Source organism: Uranotaenia lowii, chromosome 2 (assembly GCF_029784155.1).
Source record: "Uranotaenia lowii strain MFRU-FL chromosome 2, ASM2978415v1, whole genome shotgun sequence".
In the NCBI taxonomy this organism is placed as follows: domain Eukaryota; kingdom Metazoa; phylum Arthropoda; class Insecta; order Diptera; family Culicidae; genus Uranotaenia; species Uranotaenia lowii.
Genome location: NC_073692.1, coordinates 390343468 through 390362698, shown reverse-complemented (window position 1 = coordinate 390362698; position 19231 = coordinate 390343468). Strand labels below are relative to the sequence as shown.

Below are 19231 nucleotides of genomic sequence, written 5' to 3'. Positions count from 1 at the left end.
GGGCTTTCATAATGCCACCGGTCGTTTATTGTCAGTTAGAATTCGTTTCAATTGAAAAGACTGACACTGCGTTATTTTCGAAAATCCACGCTAAAAACCGGACGTGTTGGTTATACAACACGGAAACGGCAATGGTAATTAAAAAAATAAACTTTTGAAAAAGATTTTTTGAGAAATTATCATTTGCAATGAAAAAAAATTCAAGGAAAATATTTTCTGTGTATATCTGGATGTACTGGATGAATTCGCGAGATCAGCGTGTAAGTGAGTCGATGAAATTTTCAACGTGTTTTTTGCGCGAATTGGAAATTTGCTTCACGCTCACTGTGTCCTCGTCCTAACCAAAGTTATAAGATCACAAGGTTCTCTGACTTTGTCAGTAAGTAGGTGAGGAGAGCGCGGTGAGGTTCAGTAAGTTTTTTTGTAAACATTGGTAAATTTGTTTGAGCTGAGGGCTTTGTTGGTAAACAAACTCCACGAACCCCGTAGTAGCCAAATCAACATGGCTGAATAGGAAGTTTTGCATATCGTTACACCTCTTATATATACACACCTTGGTCCTAAGGATTTTTTCTGATCGGAAACAGTAAATCACCTTTTGAAAAAAGAAAAAAAATCTGTCAATAATAAATATTGTACACGACACATCGTTTAGAAGATTACCTACGCAACGAGATTATCAATTCTTCCTAGGGTGAAATAGATTCCCTCAGTTTCATTCTACGCTCCCAACAAAAAGATATTTACAGTTTACCTACTACAAATTTAGACTCCGTCATCATTGAATTACTTCAGATCAACTTAAAGGAACTCAGTGAATTTTTTCGAGAAAACAAGTTATCTTAAAAGAAGGGCTGTGCCCTTCCGGTTTACTACCCAGCAAGATATGTCCACTTCCTGTCAATCTCTCGGCAAACATCCGGTTCTGTTGAATCAACACAACAAACACTTTTCGGTCAGCCACACTTCCGCTCGATACGGAACAATTTAAGGCCCACATTCCGAAACACAAGACGGACGAGGGTGATGAAATCGTATCGAAATCACATTCCTGTCCCTCAACTGAACCGGATGTGGAGTGCTGAAACTGGAAAGTTACGATTATGTGAATGGCATCAATTTTCGGACAGTGTGACTTATGTGTGATTGTGTCCAGGTTTGTAGGCCTAGGGATGACCTTTTATTTCGTTTTGATAACTCTTCGGGTGGAATGGAAGTTTTTGGACATGGGGTAACTTCTCGGAACAAATTTATTCACAGACCCCTCTTACAGTTTTCTCGTACCGCAACAATCCTGTAAAAAGTTCCACCGATAAAGTTATATCTGCAGAACAATTTGTGTCGCATGGTTGAACTGGAAAATGTTCATTCGTGCCGCTTTTGGGAATGGAACAATTCAAGGTTCTCCCCTCTTCTCTGATGGAAATATTTATGTTAAAACGATTTGCATGAACAGTTTCAACTTTGGCCAACTAATCTGTCATGCAAGTTTGAACAAGCGAGCGGATTCGGCTTGTTGTATGACTGTCCTGACCTGAACAAGCTTCAAAATTGAAGCACTCCCCCAACAGAGAAAATCTAATTCATCCTACAAAAGTTTCATCAAAATATAACAAGCTGGAAATAAATTCAGTCAGAGTTGATGTTTACAAACCACCAAAATAGAAGATCTCAATCCTAACGAGAAAAATCTTTTTGAAATTTTTATTCAATAGTTTATTCTGGAAATAATTTTAATTCATTCCGAAAGAAAAACAAAAACAAAAACTGTGTGTATCAAAAGGTTTTTTTTTCGAAACGACAAAGCCGAAGATTTTTGTATTAAAGGTCTGTTTGGTCTATGATTCGTCTCTGAAAAAAGAGAAACTGTCCTTATATTTATTCTGAACCTTTTTTTGTATGAACTTAATTGTGTCCTGTCCACACGGGTCGGATTTTTTTGCTGTGATTTGTTTGTTTTTTTTCTTCATCTTTTTATACTCTTTCAACTCTCAATTCGATTGATGAGGGTACCAAATTTGGGGCTAAAACGTTGACTAGCCCGGATGTTAGGATTATTTGAAATTGCTGACCAACATTTTTTTAGGGACAATAAATTTCTTCTCTGTTTGTTGTCTTGTTCTAGAGCTGGTTTTTTTTAAACATTTTTTCATATTGTTTTATTTTTACGATAAAAATAATTCTGATGATTTGTTCATAATCTTGAAAAATATACTTTATCCAACACATACTCCCCTTACTATTCCCATCTCTAGTAACAGCTTGGAAATTGTCTTTCCAGGATTTTTTTTTGCTATATCCCGCTTCCCATGTAGCCTGAGGACAGCACGTTTTAGATTTTTGCGCGATATGAAAAGTCATTTCAAATGCCAATTTCACGCACTATCTACGAAATTGGTTTTATTGCTCCCTGCTGCTTCTCATGGGATGTCCCAAAAAGTCAGGTCATCTGGAATCTGAATAGCCGGAATGCCTGAACTAGCACCACCACCGACTTTAAGCCAGCATTTTTCCACGTGGACCACCATCAGTAGCAGTAACTTCTGCTAGTGAAAATAGTATGCTGGAAAATTTCTATTCATATGCTACGGTAACGACTGGTATTTCAACGGACAGCCATTGAGGAGAAAAAAACGTGAAAGAGAACTTCAACCTCTGACTGCAATCTTTGATCTTCTATTTTGCGTCTGTGAAATTGAACTTTCAACTCAGTTTTTTTATTCTATCAGCAGCACCCAAAATAAAACGTGTTCATTCGTTTAAAAAAAACCACACCACTCATACGGGATTTGGTGGATTTTTTTGCCTCCCAATTGATAACGATACATATAATCTAGACAGTGGAATTCAAAATAAAAAGAATCAATAAAAATGATTGAAACTAGACGTGCGTGCTATCAATTCAATTGTCGAGAGAATGTTAAAAAAATAGTGCATTCTCTCGTCATATCGATAGAAGAAGCAAACGGTATTTGAATGCACGGCACGAAATGCTGTTTCTGCACGATATGCTGCTCTGCTGGGTGATGGAGCTTGAGGATGTTGAACTTGGAACGTTTATTTGATCGAAAGCAAATTTATTGCAGTTTATTTTAGTTCTGTTTCAAACTATGATGTGATTTAGCAGCTCGTTGCTAGGAAAGTTTTCATTGCTCACTTGAATATCAGAATCACCTGGGATGAGTTTTTCAATTGAATCATCTCATTTTAAAATCTGGCTTGTTGACCAAACTTAGTGAAGTTGCTAAGAAATTGTAAAAATTGATAGAACACAGAAAAAAAATTAAAGGGGAGAGTGGGGTATCGTGGGCCACTTCTAATATCTCAGATACGCGTTGAGATAAAAATCTCAAACTAACTGTTATCGTCGTCGTTTTGCGTGAGCATATATTTCTGTATGTTGTTGACTTAAATACGCATCATATTCTTCTTTTATTTATTTAGCAAAAAAAAGTAAGAAAAATTTACTTACATAATTAAAAAACACTCGCTAATTGCATCGATGGAGAACCTAAAGTACATAAAAAAAATATGCTCAGACGCTTTTGATCTTATTTTTGTCATGATCTTTCACGTGGAAAAGGAATTTTTGATGAAACATCAATAAGTCACACAAACGCAACCAATTTGCAAATCATAGCTTGTGGGGAATCGTGGGCCACACATCTTGAACCACCTATATTTTTATGTTTTTATACACATTCAGAACTTAAAATTCGTTTTTCCTATCTGTAAAGTTTTCTTATGCCAAATGAAGAGTTATGAAACATATTTTGTCCATCTTATATAAGAAATTTTGCCAAAACGTTCGCGAGCCAGGTTTTGGAATCTCTTCGATCATACACAGCTCTATTTTTTATTTCATCATCTGAAATTCTTTAAAATAATGAAAGGAATCATGAAATCACAGTTTTGGGTCAACTCATAAACTTTGCATGTTATTTGGTCAATTTGGATTAAGTGGCCCACGATTCCCCACCATTTTTCAAAATCTAAAAAATATTGCCTTTTAAAAAACAGTCAGAATTTGGGGAAAATAAGTTATTAAAATTTTTAAAAAAATACCTTATGATACCTTGAAAATGTAGAAAACCATTTTATCTTTTATAATAAAGAAGTTATGGAACAACGAAAAAAAGTGGCCCATGATCCCCCACTCTCCCATACTAAACATCTATCAATTCGAACCATGACCAGCTTGGTGCACTTATTGGAATTTTTAAGATTACAGTCTCACGTTGAAAATGTATGAGAGCATCCACAAATGTCTGAATAGAATTTCAATTCGGCACTGCATCTCATTACAACAGAACTTGAACGTGTACTTAATTTGATCAGAACAACATAAAATTTGTTCCAGTTTTATTTTATATTTCCTTCGGTTTCTTAGAAAGAAGGGCTCTTACAGTACAATAATTTAACAAATCATATCATGACTCGTCTATCAATGTGATAAATCATGGGTTGTCAAGATTTGCAACTGGTGGGCCAAATTTCCGTACTGAGACTTGCTTGCGGGCCACACAACAACTTTTTCTTTAGTATAAAATTCAAACGAATTTCAGTGGGTCTCCTTAAGTATACATTTTTCCAAATATTTCCTTTGCATGTTTTAAAAAACATATTGTGGCAGAAAGATTTCCGAGACTACAGATTTTTAAAAAATCTTCTTTATTTTATCAATACAGAAATTTTCAAGTGTTTCAACTTTTAATGAGCTAACAGACCTTCCAATTAAGACTCAATATACGGGTTATGAATTAAATTTAATGTACCTAACAATACTTCACACAAATAGCGTTTTTCTAGAGATTTTTAACTTTCTGGGCTTATTCATCCCATAAGGATCAAATAGTATGGTTACTAAAGTGAAGATTAGGTCAATTTCATGGTTTTCACATTTTAAAAATTAAATCATGGTAAAAATGATTTTATTAAACTGAAAAAACCACTTTGTAGCTCGGAATTGTCGAAATCAAAACAAAATACCTCTCTTGAAGCTTTTACCTTTCAGATGAAGCTTTCTTTGGCTCTTTAATTATATTTATTCAAAAGAAATATAAACAGAGCTATTCCGTGTTGCTTTTATGTGTTGTTCTTTGGGAAAATTTAAAATTTGCTCGTACCTTAGTTAAAAGTTTAAAATATTATCGATCGTTATTTTAAAATTTCCCATTTGAGTAAATTTCAATTCGATAAATGGATAAACGAACGGAAACTTACTTACTTACTTAATGATCCCGCGCTGATCCTCCGGTGCATAGGGCCGTGGTAAAAGACCTCCACTGTTGACGATCCGGAGCCAGCGTCTTCACTTGGTCCCAGTCAAGATTCTCGTCGACAGTTCGGATTTCAGCGGCTAGGCTTCGCCGCCACGAGTTTCTGGGTCTGCCTCTTCTTCGATGACCTTCTGGATTCCAATCTAGCGCCTCTCTGCAAATCTCGTTTTCATCTCTTCGCAGCGTGTGCCCAATCCATCTCCACTTACGTTCCCGAATCTCGATTTCTAGCGCCTTTTGATGACACCGGCGATGTAGTTCCTCATTTGAGATCCAGTTGCCAGGCCACCAAGCGCGGATGATATTCCGCAGGCAGCGGTTTACAAATACTTGCAGTTTTCGCGTCGTTACCGCATATGTGCACCAAGTTTCGCACCCGTACAGCAATACGGATTTGACGTTTGAGTTGAAGATTCGGACTTTCGTTCGTAGAGAGATCTGGCGTGACCGCCAGATGTTTCGGAGACTCGCAAACGCAACGAAACTCGAAAACTAATCAAGATATTGGAACCAAATTTGGCACGGGAATGCATTTGGATACGGAAAATATTTCAATGACTATTTGAGACCCCTCTCGCTTTCCAGTAGAAAGGGGGAGAGAGCCTCTTTCATATTTTTTTACATAACTCAAAAACTAATAAAGCAAATGGAACCAAATTTGGCATGGGCGGGTATTTGGGAACGTGACATGTTCTAATGATTGTTTGAGACCTCTTCCATCTTCCAGCGGGGAGAAAGGAAAGAGGGAGGGGAGTTTCACACAATTTTTACAGCATAACTCAAAAACTACAACAGCAAATGGATCCAAATTTGGCATGGAACGATATTTGGGTACGAGAAATGCTTCAATGAATATTTTGTATCCCTCACTCCTTCAAAGAGGTGGATGGAAAGGAGGAGGAAAGGTCTCCCTTACAATTTTCAGTATAACTGGAGAGTTGATCGAGCAAATCGAACCATATTTGGCATATGAGAGTATTTGGATTCGAGAAATGTTTTTATCATTAATTGAAGCCCCACCTTTTTCAGCGGAAAGATGTAAAGAGGGAAAGGGGAGCTTCCTTATGATTTTGTTCTCGCAAAACTCGAGAATTTATCGAGCAAATGAAACCAATTTTGGCGTCAAAAAGTATTTGAGTACGAAAAATACCTTTACTATGTGAAATAATTCCTTGCTTGCAGTAGGATGATAGAATTGGAAACAAAGGAAGGGAAGAGGGGGCTTACATTTAATTTTTTTTTTACAAAATCCGAGAAATGGACAAGTGTTAGCATAAGTTCTTAATTTATGCTAATAAAGCCTACAAATGAAAAAAAAATATGGCATGGAAAGGTACTTGGTTACGAGATATGTTTCTACGATTGTTATAGATCCTTACGCTTTACAGTGTAGAGAGGGGAAGAAAGGAGGAGGGTCCATATAAATGTTATTGTAAAGCTTAAAAACTTATCCACCAATGGAACTATATTTGATATAAGAGGATTTTTGAGAACGAAAAAATTAGGTATGATTATTAAAAACCACGACCTTGATTCAGCAGGGGGTGAAGGTAAGGACAGGGGAGAGGCTCTCTTACCAGTTTTTCAGCATAAATCCAGAACATATCAAGAAAAACAATCATATTTTATAAGTTAGATTGTTTGCGTACGATTAATTTGAGACCGTCCAGACAGATTCAAAATATCAGATCTTTAACACAAATTTATAGAGCAAGATTTAGAATAGTTGTTTAAGTTATCTTTATGTTGCAATTCGAAACTCCAGCTGCAGCTCTCATTTTATAGCGGTTGCTTATAAATTATGTTATAATTTGATTTAAAATAATGGCAATAAAAAAATAAAAATTTGAATTGTTTTTAAAAATATCATTTGATTTTGAAAGGTGTAGCAAAGCACACCGGGTCAGCTAGTTATTCAAATAAAAAACAAGAAAAAGCAAATAACTATGAAAAGCTCGCGTGAGCTTTCATAACGTCGTATGAAACGAAATTTAAACAAAGAGTTTTATTACGAAAACATACCAAAACTGACATGAACTAGTAGAAACTTCTTCCCATTTAGAATATTTGTAGCCTGGACAACATATTCTTTATGTGAAATACAAATTTTAGAGCAGCAGTTTCCTGTGATTTCTTTAGATGTTTCATGTGAAATAATGAGAGCTCACACGAGAAATATATTTTTATAATCTTCCTTCTTCGTATTATGTAAATATATATAGTTAGATCAAGTTTAAATTTAGATAAATTAATTTCTCTTTTAAATTTTGGTGAACTTACAGATAAAAAAGCTCCACGAACTGAGGGACGCTTTCCATCTCGCAGCCATCTCGCTTGGCCAATTTTCTGGAGCTTGCTTATCCGTTATTTTAACAAAAAAAAAAGTATAACAAAAACAAAGCACATTAATTAGTGATCAGTATTTTAATACCCTCTTTTGTCTATTTGTTTTCAAACCATTGCAAGTAAATTAAAAATAAATTACCAATACTAAGATATATAAATTCGATTTAATTTTTAAATTTACCTTTTCCTGTTGAAATTCAGTATAAATAGAGTGGAGAGTTTTTGCTATCGGAGAGCAAAGTTTTTAAAATAGAATTCGAATTACTAATAGCAGAAGTTCTATTCAATTCTATTCTGTTTATTTTTAGAGGGTTTTAACCAACTTGGTCATTCGTCCTCCTAGTAGAAGTTTTACATCAATACAATTCTGATAATGGTATGATTACAAAAAAAGTGATAATTTTATAAACTAGATTCAAGTTATTTTGAGCTTCGGTTTTCCTGTTTGATTTGTTTCAATCGAAGCTGATAAATTAAATCAAAATTTCGATCGTACAAAGTAAAAAAAATACTTATTTTTTGTTTTGTGAAAATCTAAGTGATTTTGAAATTCGTTGTAATTTTCAGCTCAAAATAACGTAAATTTTTGTTTTGCCTAATAGGTAATTACAAAGTTCAAACAATATGAGAAAGTTGTAAAAAATAAAGAACATAAAAATGTTTCTCTTTTGCTTTTGAATAATATTAGAGAAAATAATCAATTCTGAAAAATGCTTTGCGGGCCACAAAAAAAAAGACCGGGCCATATGTGGCCTGCGGCCATGATTTGGCCACCCATGTGATAAATCATATCATTTTGTAAAATTTAGTTTGGTAGCAAGTTTAATGCAAATCTCTTTAAATTTTTTGGATATTGTTATCATAAACGGCTTTTCCGTAGGGTCAGGGGGGGGGGGCTTTGGGGGTCAAACCTCCCCCCCCATGAGGGACCAAGAAAGGCAAGTAAGATATACTATTCTTCACTTGAAATTTGAAATTCGTAATCAAATTTCGATGATTCAGTTCATGAGTAACGATTTTGATTCAAAACTCATGCAAAACCTCGAAAATCCATCCCAAGTTCAGTATTCTGCTTCTTTTTATTCAAAATTAACGAACTTGTTTATAGAAATTCAGTTCTGAGTATAAAATGTTTATTGACATTAAACTCATTTCAAAGGTTCTGAGTCCAAATTTCCAAACAAAAAGTTGTATTTCTATTATCATATTCCGGATTCTGTATCCTGTTTTGGATTCTTGATTTTCAGCCCGAGGATGAAATTAAAAATGGAAAGCTGCTTCTTAATCATAGTTAAAATTTTTATAAATTTCATTTCATATAAAATTTGGTTCATGATTTACCAAAATTATATGCATTTTCAATGCTTTGATACTAGTATTCTTTTCATGCGTTGATTTTCCGCTTTCAGTTTAAAGTTTTTCAGTAAAATAATAATTTTCCGAACATTAAAAACGAATATTTTGTTTCATATTCAGTATTAAAGTTCTAAAACTGATTTTTTTTTAAATTGAAATAGAACAAGCTTCAAATGGCGATCTTCAATTCAAAACTTAGAATCAGATTCATCATTCGAAATTCATATTTTTATTCAGATTTACTGGTGAGATTTAAAATAAATAATTAAAATAACGAATTCAGATTAAAATCCACAACTGCAGAATTTAAATTATAGATTCGTGAATGAGAGCTCTGAAACTTGGCTTAAATTCTGAACTGGAATGAAGATTCGGATATTGGATTTTCGTGTCATTTGTACACAGATTTCAGCTGAAAATCACAAATGAATTGTAGAATTTGAGTTTATTTTTTGAGTCTACAAATTCCGTTTTTCGAAAAAAAATATCTAATTATTATTTTAAAAAGTTTTCCGTAGGATTATCATTATGGGAATGCTTTTTAAAGAAAATTATTTGCTGTCAAAGAAACATGTAGCTCATCTTCACCTATAACAAAATTCTATATTTTTTGGTGTATTTTTAACATTTTAAATATTGCAGTTTTTCAACCTAAAATCATAAATTTGGATCAAGTTTGCAAGCACCAGATTTGAACCGAAAATTTTTATTTTTGAAAATTGGATTTATTTCATCTATATGGTTATAACCTTTAAATTTGTTCTGAAGTTTAAAAAAAATGTTTATTTTAAAGAAAATGAAAGCTTTCCTTAAAAAGGCTTATTTTAGATTCAAATCTAATCTAACAGACTCTTGAACTAATTTAAATATTTTATCCCTCGATGAAAGTGGATTCCTCATTTTGTTACTTAAAGTTTCATTCTACAAATTTAGCTCACCATTTTAAAGATAAGACAAACATCTTTTGACATTTTTTTCCGAATTTATAAGCACAAGGGCTAAGGAACTTGACTTCGATACTTTTTCGGTTGTAGTTTTTACACACTCCAACCAATTTTCCTAAGTTTGAAACATATTAACACTGATCCATTTTTGGTTCAGTTTTTGTTTAAATTGACCTATAAATGACTGGAATATTCCAATTTATATGAAATGTAAATGTAGAGTATTCTTTTCAAATTGTTGCCGTACTTTCCCAACCCCGCCTTTAAACGGGGTTTATTTTCCATCTCTCCTTCCTAACTTAGGATTTTTCTCAAATAATCATGCCAGAATGATGGTAACTCTGGAACTGACATTAGTTCCAATGATTTTTTTTATTTTTGATCGAACCAAATTATTGATGCGGTTTATGCGGTTTAACATACCCCGTCCAAAGGCAGGGTTGGGCACTAGAGACACATTTAACAGTGTTTGCATACTTTTCCACCACTCACACACGGACATTTTACGAATAATCAACAATTCTGTCAACTATCAATTTGATAACGATAGTTTTTAAAAGAAACTGTGCCAATTTTTTTTTTATTTTTTTCTTGAATCGTGAATATTTCCAAAACGCGTGAATTTCAAAATTATAAAAAATAGGTCAAACAGTACTTTTTATAGGCAACAAAATTCTGCCGAAGTTATAAATTTCCGATTTCTAGTTAATAATTTATCAGCAAAATATAGTGTTTCATTTCTAAAAGAACTAAGCTTTGAGGAGTGTATTCGAAAAAAAATCAACACTTCGTTTAATAAATCACTTCATTTTTGCATGAATGGAAATTATTGAAATTTTCAGAAAATGCCTCGTTAAGTAAAATTAACATTTGATAATTTCCGTGGCATACTTACTATCAAGTGATTTATAAAATAGCGTCTTATCACGTAGCTTTTGACTTTAATTTTTGGGCATCACTTGCGCCATTTATAATGTATACTGTGAGCCACCCTTTTTCCAAATCCAGGCTACTTTTGATGACGTTTTCTATTTCCTGAAGCTTGATTTTCAAAATTATTCGAAATTTTTAATTCGGTCGAAGTTATGACAAATTTAACCGATTGTTCTCCTTTGGCACATACACACCATATTTGATTTTTTTTTATCACATTCCTTTTAGAAATTTTCGAATTGTGCTTGTTAAAACCCATCTCATTCCTTAACTACGCTCTCTCAAAAATCACTTGATATGAATTTCCAACCATGCATTCAAAAGTTATGCACAAAACGAAGAAATTTCTTAAAATTTCTTTGGCTATTTCAAATTTATTCACACTGGTTATCATAAATTATTCTTCAAATTTTGCACATTTTTTTTTAAATAAGCATTTGTTTGTAACAAGCTTGCATACAAGCATAAATTCACAAAATCAAAAAATCTAGTTATTTAAAATCGAAAGTTTAAAAAATCTCGACTTTAATAGATGATTGGTTCTTATCTTTCGCTTATTTTAATGTTGAATAATTTTTCCCTTCGAAATTCTTGAAAAAATCGAAGAGAATGACAAAATAAGAATATTGATATGTGTGCCGGCCTTCCTTATTTGAAAAATGATATTAGACATGCTGATGGATTTTTTTCGCAAATAAAAATGCGTTTGATAGGAGGAATTTTCTTTTTGAATTTCTTAATTTTCTTAAGATGGTTGAATATTTTTTTTAAATCGGATGCATTTACTTTTGTAATAAAATTGATTTGATTTTTTAAGATTTAAATCAAATGCAATGGAAGAACAAACTTAAGGTAACTATTTACATTTCGGATCTCATTTTTCGAGAAAGTTTTGAGCTCTGGGCTTTGGAAAAAAATGTTAGTTGAAATCGAATAAATTGTATACAGATTGGACTAGCTATTAAATAAAGAAATTTATAAAATTTTCAATTAATTTTTTGAACTGTTTAACTTTAAATGAGAAATTTTCATCAAAAATCTGAATTGTGAGTTAATTTTTTTTTACATTTTTCCCGGTTTCAGGGAAAAATTCATTGTCATCGAAATCCTAATATCTTTAACAAAATAGCTCTTAATGGCTTGAGCTTTAAAAAACCTAAAAATGTTTTTTCTTGTCTTGAGAGCTTCAATAGAATTCCTACGAATATTCCTGGATTTTTCCCGGTATAATTGCATTCCTGGATCTGTGGCCACCCTATAATAAATTTTAAAAAAGAACTGTTTGATGAAAACATTGGCTGTGAAATTTTTGAATCAAAAATATCAATTCACCCAATAATATTTTTTTTTATCCCTTACAAAATTTCAAGTTTCAAAAGTTCATAAATCTGTTCTCAATCGAGAAAGATTTAAAATTTTAGAAACTTTCTTCTTATGCGAACGTCAAAATTTTCAAGTTATCACCGATTTTTATTGACTTATTAATCTTCTTACTCTTATATGTTGCTCGTCACGGCTTAGCTATCCAGCTTTTAAAAATAAAGTCGGTCCTCCAAACATAGACAGCTGTAACTTGCAATTCCTCAGGCCGAATTTCACCAAACAAGTTTCGTTGGGTTACTTGGAGCAGGGGTATGCAACCTTTTGAAGCATTTGTCGATGTTTGGTATGAATTTACTTTGAATTTTCTTAAAATTACAGACAATCTTCACAAACTTTCAGAGTCGAATAAAAAAATGACAGATATTGTTATTGCCAAAAATTCAAAATTTTTATCGGAGACTTTGACGATTGAGGGTCATATTCAAATTTCTCAAAATCTAAGGCCCCAGGGTTTGATTCGTTCTGGTTGAAAACTTATGATTTTTCGCAGAATTTTTATTTAACGTTCAGATGTTTCAACTATTGAGCTTCAAGATTCTTCATTTGTTTAAAATTTATATGGAATGAAAATTTGAAAAAAAAATCAAACAAGTGAAAAAAGTTCTAAGAACTAAATCATTTGAATATGTCAACGATCATACCATGTTGTAAACACCGGTTCTCGTCCAATCACCGAAGTTAAGCAACATCGGGCGCGATTAGTACTTAGATGGGTGACCGCTTGGGAACGTCGCGTGTCGTTGGCATTAAAAATAAAAATTAATCGTTGAAGGCATACAAACAATTGCCACTATACAGTATCTTTTTAATTCACCTAGATACCACAAAACAAGTGAGTTTCTGTAAGTCATTGTTGAACAGAGTCATATTCTATGCCATTTTCTCCGGTTTAAAGAAATTTATTGAATGTATTAAATTTATGTTCCCATTTTTTCCAACTGTTTTTCTTGCGTGATTCAAATGTTTTTTAATAAGTTTGCCTAATTTGTCTTTTGAAAAATGACAAATATATAAATATTTTTTTAATTTGGTATGGTTGCCAAATTGCTCGGTTTAATGAAGGTTGCTCGAATATTTGATACAAAATTTGGGAAAAGTCCGGTCCAGCTCGTTTGATTGGATTTCATTGAAAAAATCTGGACTTTTCCCGGAATTATTCACATGATTTTCCAAATCAAACAAAGAAATAAATTCTTTTTTATTTTTTTATGCATGCGCTTTAAACAAAATTTTATGAGCAAGTTATATAAAAATAATCATGAAAAGTTTTTTTTGTTAGGTTTTGATCACTGCACTTTTCTAGGGTTTTCTTTGATTGATATTTTTAGGTGATTTGTTTAGGACGAAATTAAAACTACTGTTTTTTTTACGTTTCGGCCTACTGAGCTTCAGCCATCTTCAGAAAAACTGTATTTTAAATGGATGGAAAGTATTAATCTAAACAATATTTTCAAAAAACTATTTTATATGCACAAGTTGTGAGTTTCGAGATAGTGTGCATATTAAATAGTTTTTTTTCTAAAATTACTACTAAATTATTTTTTTAATTTCATCCTTAATAAATCACCCAAAAAAATGTCAATCAAAGAAAACCATACAGAAGTTTTTTGGAAGTTTTAATTTCGAGCTAAATTCTGATGATGAGTTTAAATGAAAAAATAATTCTAGTTTATTTATCTTAATTTTCATTGAGTAACCTCTGAATTTTGCACAAATTTGTTCGGAAATTTACCAGATTTTTAGTCGAAAAATTTGAAATAAACTGCCCAAATTATGCCAGGTTTTAACATAAAAAAGCCTGGATTTGTCCGGCCCGGAGACGTGCTGGAAAAATTCTGGCAGCCTTAGTTCATGACCAAGTAAGAAATTTAAGAAAAATTGAGCAGATTCAACGATTTTCTAAAGACTCTTCATCACATTTCAGATTCCAAAAAACCATTCCGGAAAACGATTTCCTTTAACCGTTTCGTTTCAGTCATCCTTCATCTGGCAGCAGAGGTGGGGGCGTCACGAAAAGTGATAAATGTGTTCATTTTCCCGTCTGAGTGTTTACAATTTTGGTTTGATTAGTGGCTGAAATTGGATCCCATTCTGTGGGAAACGCCAAACGGGTTGTCATCTTTGTTATACGGTGGGTGTTTTCCTGTCACGAAAAACCACAATCAAACAAGCTAACATCTTTGCGCCTAGCTTTTATGCTTTTTATTTACGTTGTCAGATTATTGTGATATATGGATCTGAAAAGATTAGTTTGTCGTTTGAAGTAGAACCAAATTTAAAATAATGTAAAACAAACCAAAAATATACGAAATAATTGTGGAACAATAAAATGACATTGGAAATAACGGTTGTTCAAACATTTACATAAGCTCCACTTATATTTAAACATAAGGAATTTTCGAAAGATCAATTTTCTCTATGTAGTTAAAAAAAAATTAAATGCTAATTCGTTATTATTTATTTTCAGGTACTAACATTTTGGTTCAACTTGAGATATAAGGTGGTAAGTGATTCATCTGGCGGATTCTCTCATCTTTTCATTTAGTTATTCTGAGTCACTTAGGCAGTATCTGTTTATACTAACATCTAAATTTGTTTGTTTGTTTTTCTTTCTACCACCAATAAAATGTTTGTCTATTCTTATCCCGGTCATATTCCATTGAATAAGCCTCCAACATTTATTCCGAATGAAATATTCACGGATTTAAGAGAATGATGATTCAAATTAACATTGACAAGCACTACCTTAGTTGACTTTTGCCCAAATTATTCCCGATTCCATCAATCTAGATTACATCTGGTACTGGATGTTGCTCAATTCCGGGGAGATCTCGAAATGATGAAACCGGCGCGCTCGCATCAAAAGTCTCATCACGCAAAAGAAGCAAATAAATATTTACTTCCCGGATATCCTCCTTGACTGCCTATCATCGCCATCATCATCATCATCATCATCATCATCATCATCATCTCCTTCAACTGCATCCACAGTCTAAGGAAGAGGTCCCTCTTTTCAGTCAGGCAACGGATTTGAAATCAACATTTCGGCTTTATCGCCGGGAATCGTTTTTCTATTTTATTTCACTTTTATCCGAAAAATCTTTCTTTGACTAAGGGTGACTGAAATCCTGCTTACACCAAATGAATAGATTCCAATTTTGTATCGTTTGCACACCGACGGAGAGGAAAAAAAAATCCCTGAAAACTCCCTGTCGAGCTGTTTCCTGACCTTCCCATTTTCCTGCTCCTGTTGTTATGGTAGGATTTCCTTTGCCGAACAAAGCGGACCAGATTGGGGACTTCAAGTTCGGATACTTCTACCCGATTTTTACCCAAAATAGGCACAGTTTCTCATTTTGTTGCTCAAAAGAGGCGACCGTTTTTGTGAGGACTTAAGATGTTGGAGACAAAATATGGAACGTACCAACCAACCTACTACACATAATCTCAAGTGGAGCTCCTTGGATCAAGTTTGAGAAGAATGTTTCACATTTTTTCTATAAAATTGTTTTATCAACCAAGCTAAATTATAATTTTTCAACATATTTCACTTGGTTTGAAATTAACATAAGAGACATCAAACATCTCAAAAGGTTTCCAAGCAATTTCATCCAGAAGTTCTAAAATTTCTAATTCTCGTTCTAAATGCAATATTTCGTTAATTAAATTTTGTTCATGAAATTCATGATTGCTTTAATGTCTAGTCACCGAAAGAAATTAATTTTTTTTTAAGATTTCACTATGCATTCAAAATTAAGAACAGTTTCACCGTTTTACAAAACTGAATTAAACTAAGAAATGTAAAAAAATCAAACCAATTTTGAAGCTTAGTTCTTTTAGAAATTTGACACTTTTAATAAGGCTGGAACAAATATAAATTTCTTCTTTTGTCTCCCCCCCCCTTCAATTAATTTCATGGAAATTATGATAAAAAATTTAAGTATCCGAAAGATTACAAGACCAAAAAAGAAATTTTGGAAGATGGAAGTAATTTTACCATGTGTATTCTTGATTTTATTGAATTTTTCAATAAAAAATTTCATTATTTTATAGGTTTTGTGCAATGATATAGCATGCAATTTTTTGCATGCAAGATTTTGTGCAATTTATTCCAATTTATTAGTTTTTCGCATTATTTTTTATTGTCCCACCCCCCTCGCGATGTTCCAACTCTGAGTGACAAAAGAAGGATTTGAAATTTGTTCCGGCCTAATTATAAAATTTGCTAATGGTAATAATAAACTCGTTTACCAGTTATTGGACATTAAAAAATTAGACAGCATTTTTTTTTTCGAAATTTTAAATTTACGCATTGTTGAGATATTTACGATGTAAGAGAAAAAGAAAAAAACTGTTTTGCACAGTTTCCTTCATAATCCATCAGTATCAAATTGATAGTTGATAAAACCGTTGATTATTCAAAGAATAACTGAGTGTGAGTGGTGGAAAAGTATGCAAACACTGTCAAAAATGTCCACAAAGTTCAAATTAAGCATTAGGGAGAAGAACATGATAGAATGAGAAATTCTTTTGGAAAATCTTTAAAGTGGCTCAAAATCATCAAGTTTAAAGCATATTTTTCGAAACAGCTGTATTCACTAAATTGACCTCAGTTTCTTTAAAAAAAGAAGTATTGGACCGAAAAGTGGCAGAAATTGAAAGAAAAGGATGCAGCCACCTGAAATACAGATTAAACGTAGTATAAGTTTGAAAAACTGATCAATACCATGACTGAAAAAAGTGTGTGCTGGCCGATGGGAGGTACCAAGAAAAAAGAAGTAATTTTTCTTACGAAAAACGATAAATACCGTCAACTGGTGCAACATTCAACAATTTTCAAGTTCAATGGCTTCTAAAAAACTTATGTTCACAGTTAATGCCACTCCTTATGCATCAAAAATTTTAAGGATGATGGGACATCAAATTGACGTAGTTAGAAAAATTATTGGTTTTATTAGTTATTTTTAATTTTCTAAAAACATTCGATTTTTACCCTCCTTAGAAAATGGGGTAACTTGCTACAAACTTTGTTTTTAAATAAAAATCTTAAAAAATGATGGTTTTGAATATATTTGAGATGCCTTAAAGACCATTACGCATGAAAATACCAATTGCTGCAATTTTTTGGTTTGCAAAAACTAGTTTTCATATTTTTTTTTGAAAATAAGGATGCTGCATACATTTAGGGGTTAAGTAATACTACGAAAAATTCTACAAGCTGAAATCATAAAAATAAATATTTGGATAAATGAAATTTCAATGTGCACAAACGCGTGATGCAAAACATTCATATTCCAGCCCATGGAAAAGAGATTTACAAGGTGTTTCTTTGATTTGCATTTTGTTGTATTTTCTCACAGACACCTAACTGAATTATAAAAATATTTATTTGAAAAAAAAGAGTGATTGTTCGAAGAATATTTTTATAGCATGAAAGAACCAGTTAGAAGTTTGTAGGTAATATTATCAAGCCAATCCTTCATACTAGGTAATCTTTTTTACTGCATCGAAAAATGTTGAAATTTGTACATTTATCGCTCAATTTTTCAAATTTAATATAAAAATAAAAAACATGAAAAAACTAGCTTAGGATGCGAGAAATTATGTCATCATCCTTATATAATCAATTAAAGATAACTCTAACGCCTTTAAGTATAATTGTTTTTTTGTAAAAAATGGTAATTTTTTTTTTCAAAAACTTATAATTGATTGTGGCAACAATGAAAAAATTCTACAACTATTTAGATAAAGATTTAAAGGCAAGAAACGATTTTTTCGAAGATAACAAGAAGTTTTGGACTTGGATAAAAAGGTTTCAGAACTTTTTGTTAATATTTTCACATATATTTTGTATGAAGAGGAATGCAATAATTTTCAAAAGTATCTGCAACTTTTCTAGTTCACTTTAAATTTGTTTATCTTCTTAGAAAAACTTTCTCCTAAACTTTCTAGTAAGTATAAACTCGTTGTTTTTAAAAGTTTCGAAAAAAATTGCATAATTAAGAAAGATTAGTAAGGCCTTACCACTACACACATTTTTATGATTGATACAAGACGGAAAAAAGGAGCCTCTTTAAAATGCATAGTTTTTTGAAAGATTAATACCTACTTAAATCGTTTAGTAGTTGAGAAGCTAAATGGTTTATCTATGTTGGGTTTTTTTTCTGTTATCACCACGAAGAAAAAAAAATCATTGTCTTAAGACCCTTCACATAATATGAATCTTACAAATAAGTATCTGTGGTAACCGTCCTTTTCTGAGCACATGATTTCCCAATTTTCCTCTTTCCCATTTCCAACACACACATTTTCCACAATTTAAATTTTTGAATTTTTTTCACTCGTTGTTTCGTTCCAAAGTTCGTATCAAGAATGACAACACAAAACGTTCATCCACAAGTCCTGTCAGTTCACTCACGGAACTCATGCGCCACTCAAATTACACACTCCAATCACGTTACAAAGTTTGCAATATTTTTAAATCATTTTACGCTGCCTTCTAGAATTAGCTGGATTACGTTTGATAATTTCCTTTTTTTTTTTTTTTTTACACATCTGAACATTCAAGTGAAATTCATATCCTTCAAAAGATTATTCCCGGATATTTTACTGAAGTATGAAAGGTGTTGATTCTCTAATTGATTAATTTTTTCAACATAAATCTTTTCTCAGGACTTACCTACCACATTCGCCTTCTTCTCTACTCTTTCCATAAGAAGATAAATAAGAGATAACTAAAGAAATATCAATTTTGTCACCTCTTAGCAAAAAATGAATGATTCATTGAAAACATCTCATGAATAGATTAATATTTGCTTTTTTTTGTGTAGAAGTGGTATAAACTTATGAGAAATTTGTTCAATCAGTGATAAGGTAGGTACAACAATATATCAATCAGGCACCAACCCATTAAACTGGATAACATATTTAACTGTTATTTTTAATTCGACATATACTGATACTGATTTATCAAGTTTATGACCCCCTTCA

At 32.3% G+C, this 19231-nt stretch overlaps 1 protein-coding gene and 1 non-coding gene across 4 annotated transcripts in view; both read left to right on the top strand.

Moving 5' to 3' along the window:
* The window catches only part of LOC129741865 (neuroligin-4, X-linked-like), an 862824-nt gene that overhangs the window by 451467 nt on the left and 392126 nt on the right, over nucleotides 1-19231 (top strand). The gene's annotated exons all lie outside the window — the stretch shown is intronic.
* Nucleotides 12869-12987, top strand: LOC129750240 (5S ribosomal RNA). Its single transcript, XR_008738364.1, has one exon. It is a non-coding gene; the product is annotated as a 5S ribosomal RNA (ribosomal RNA).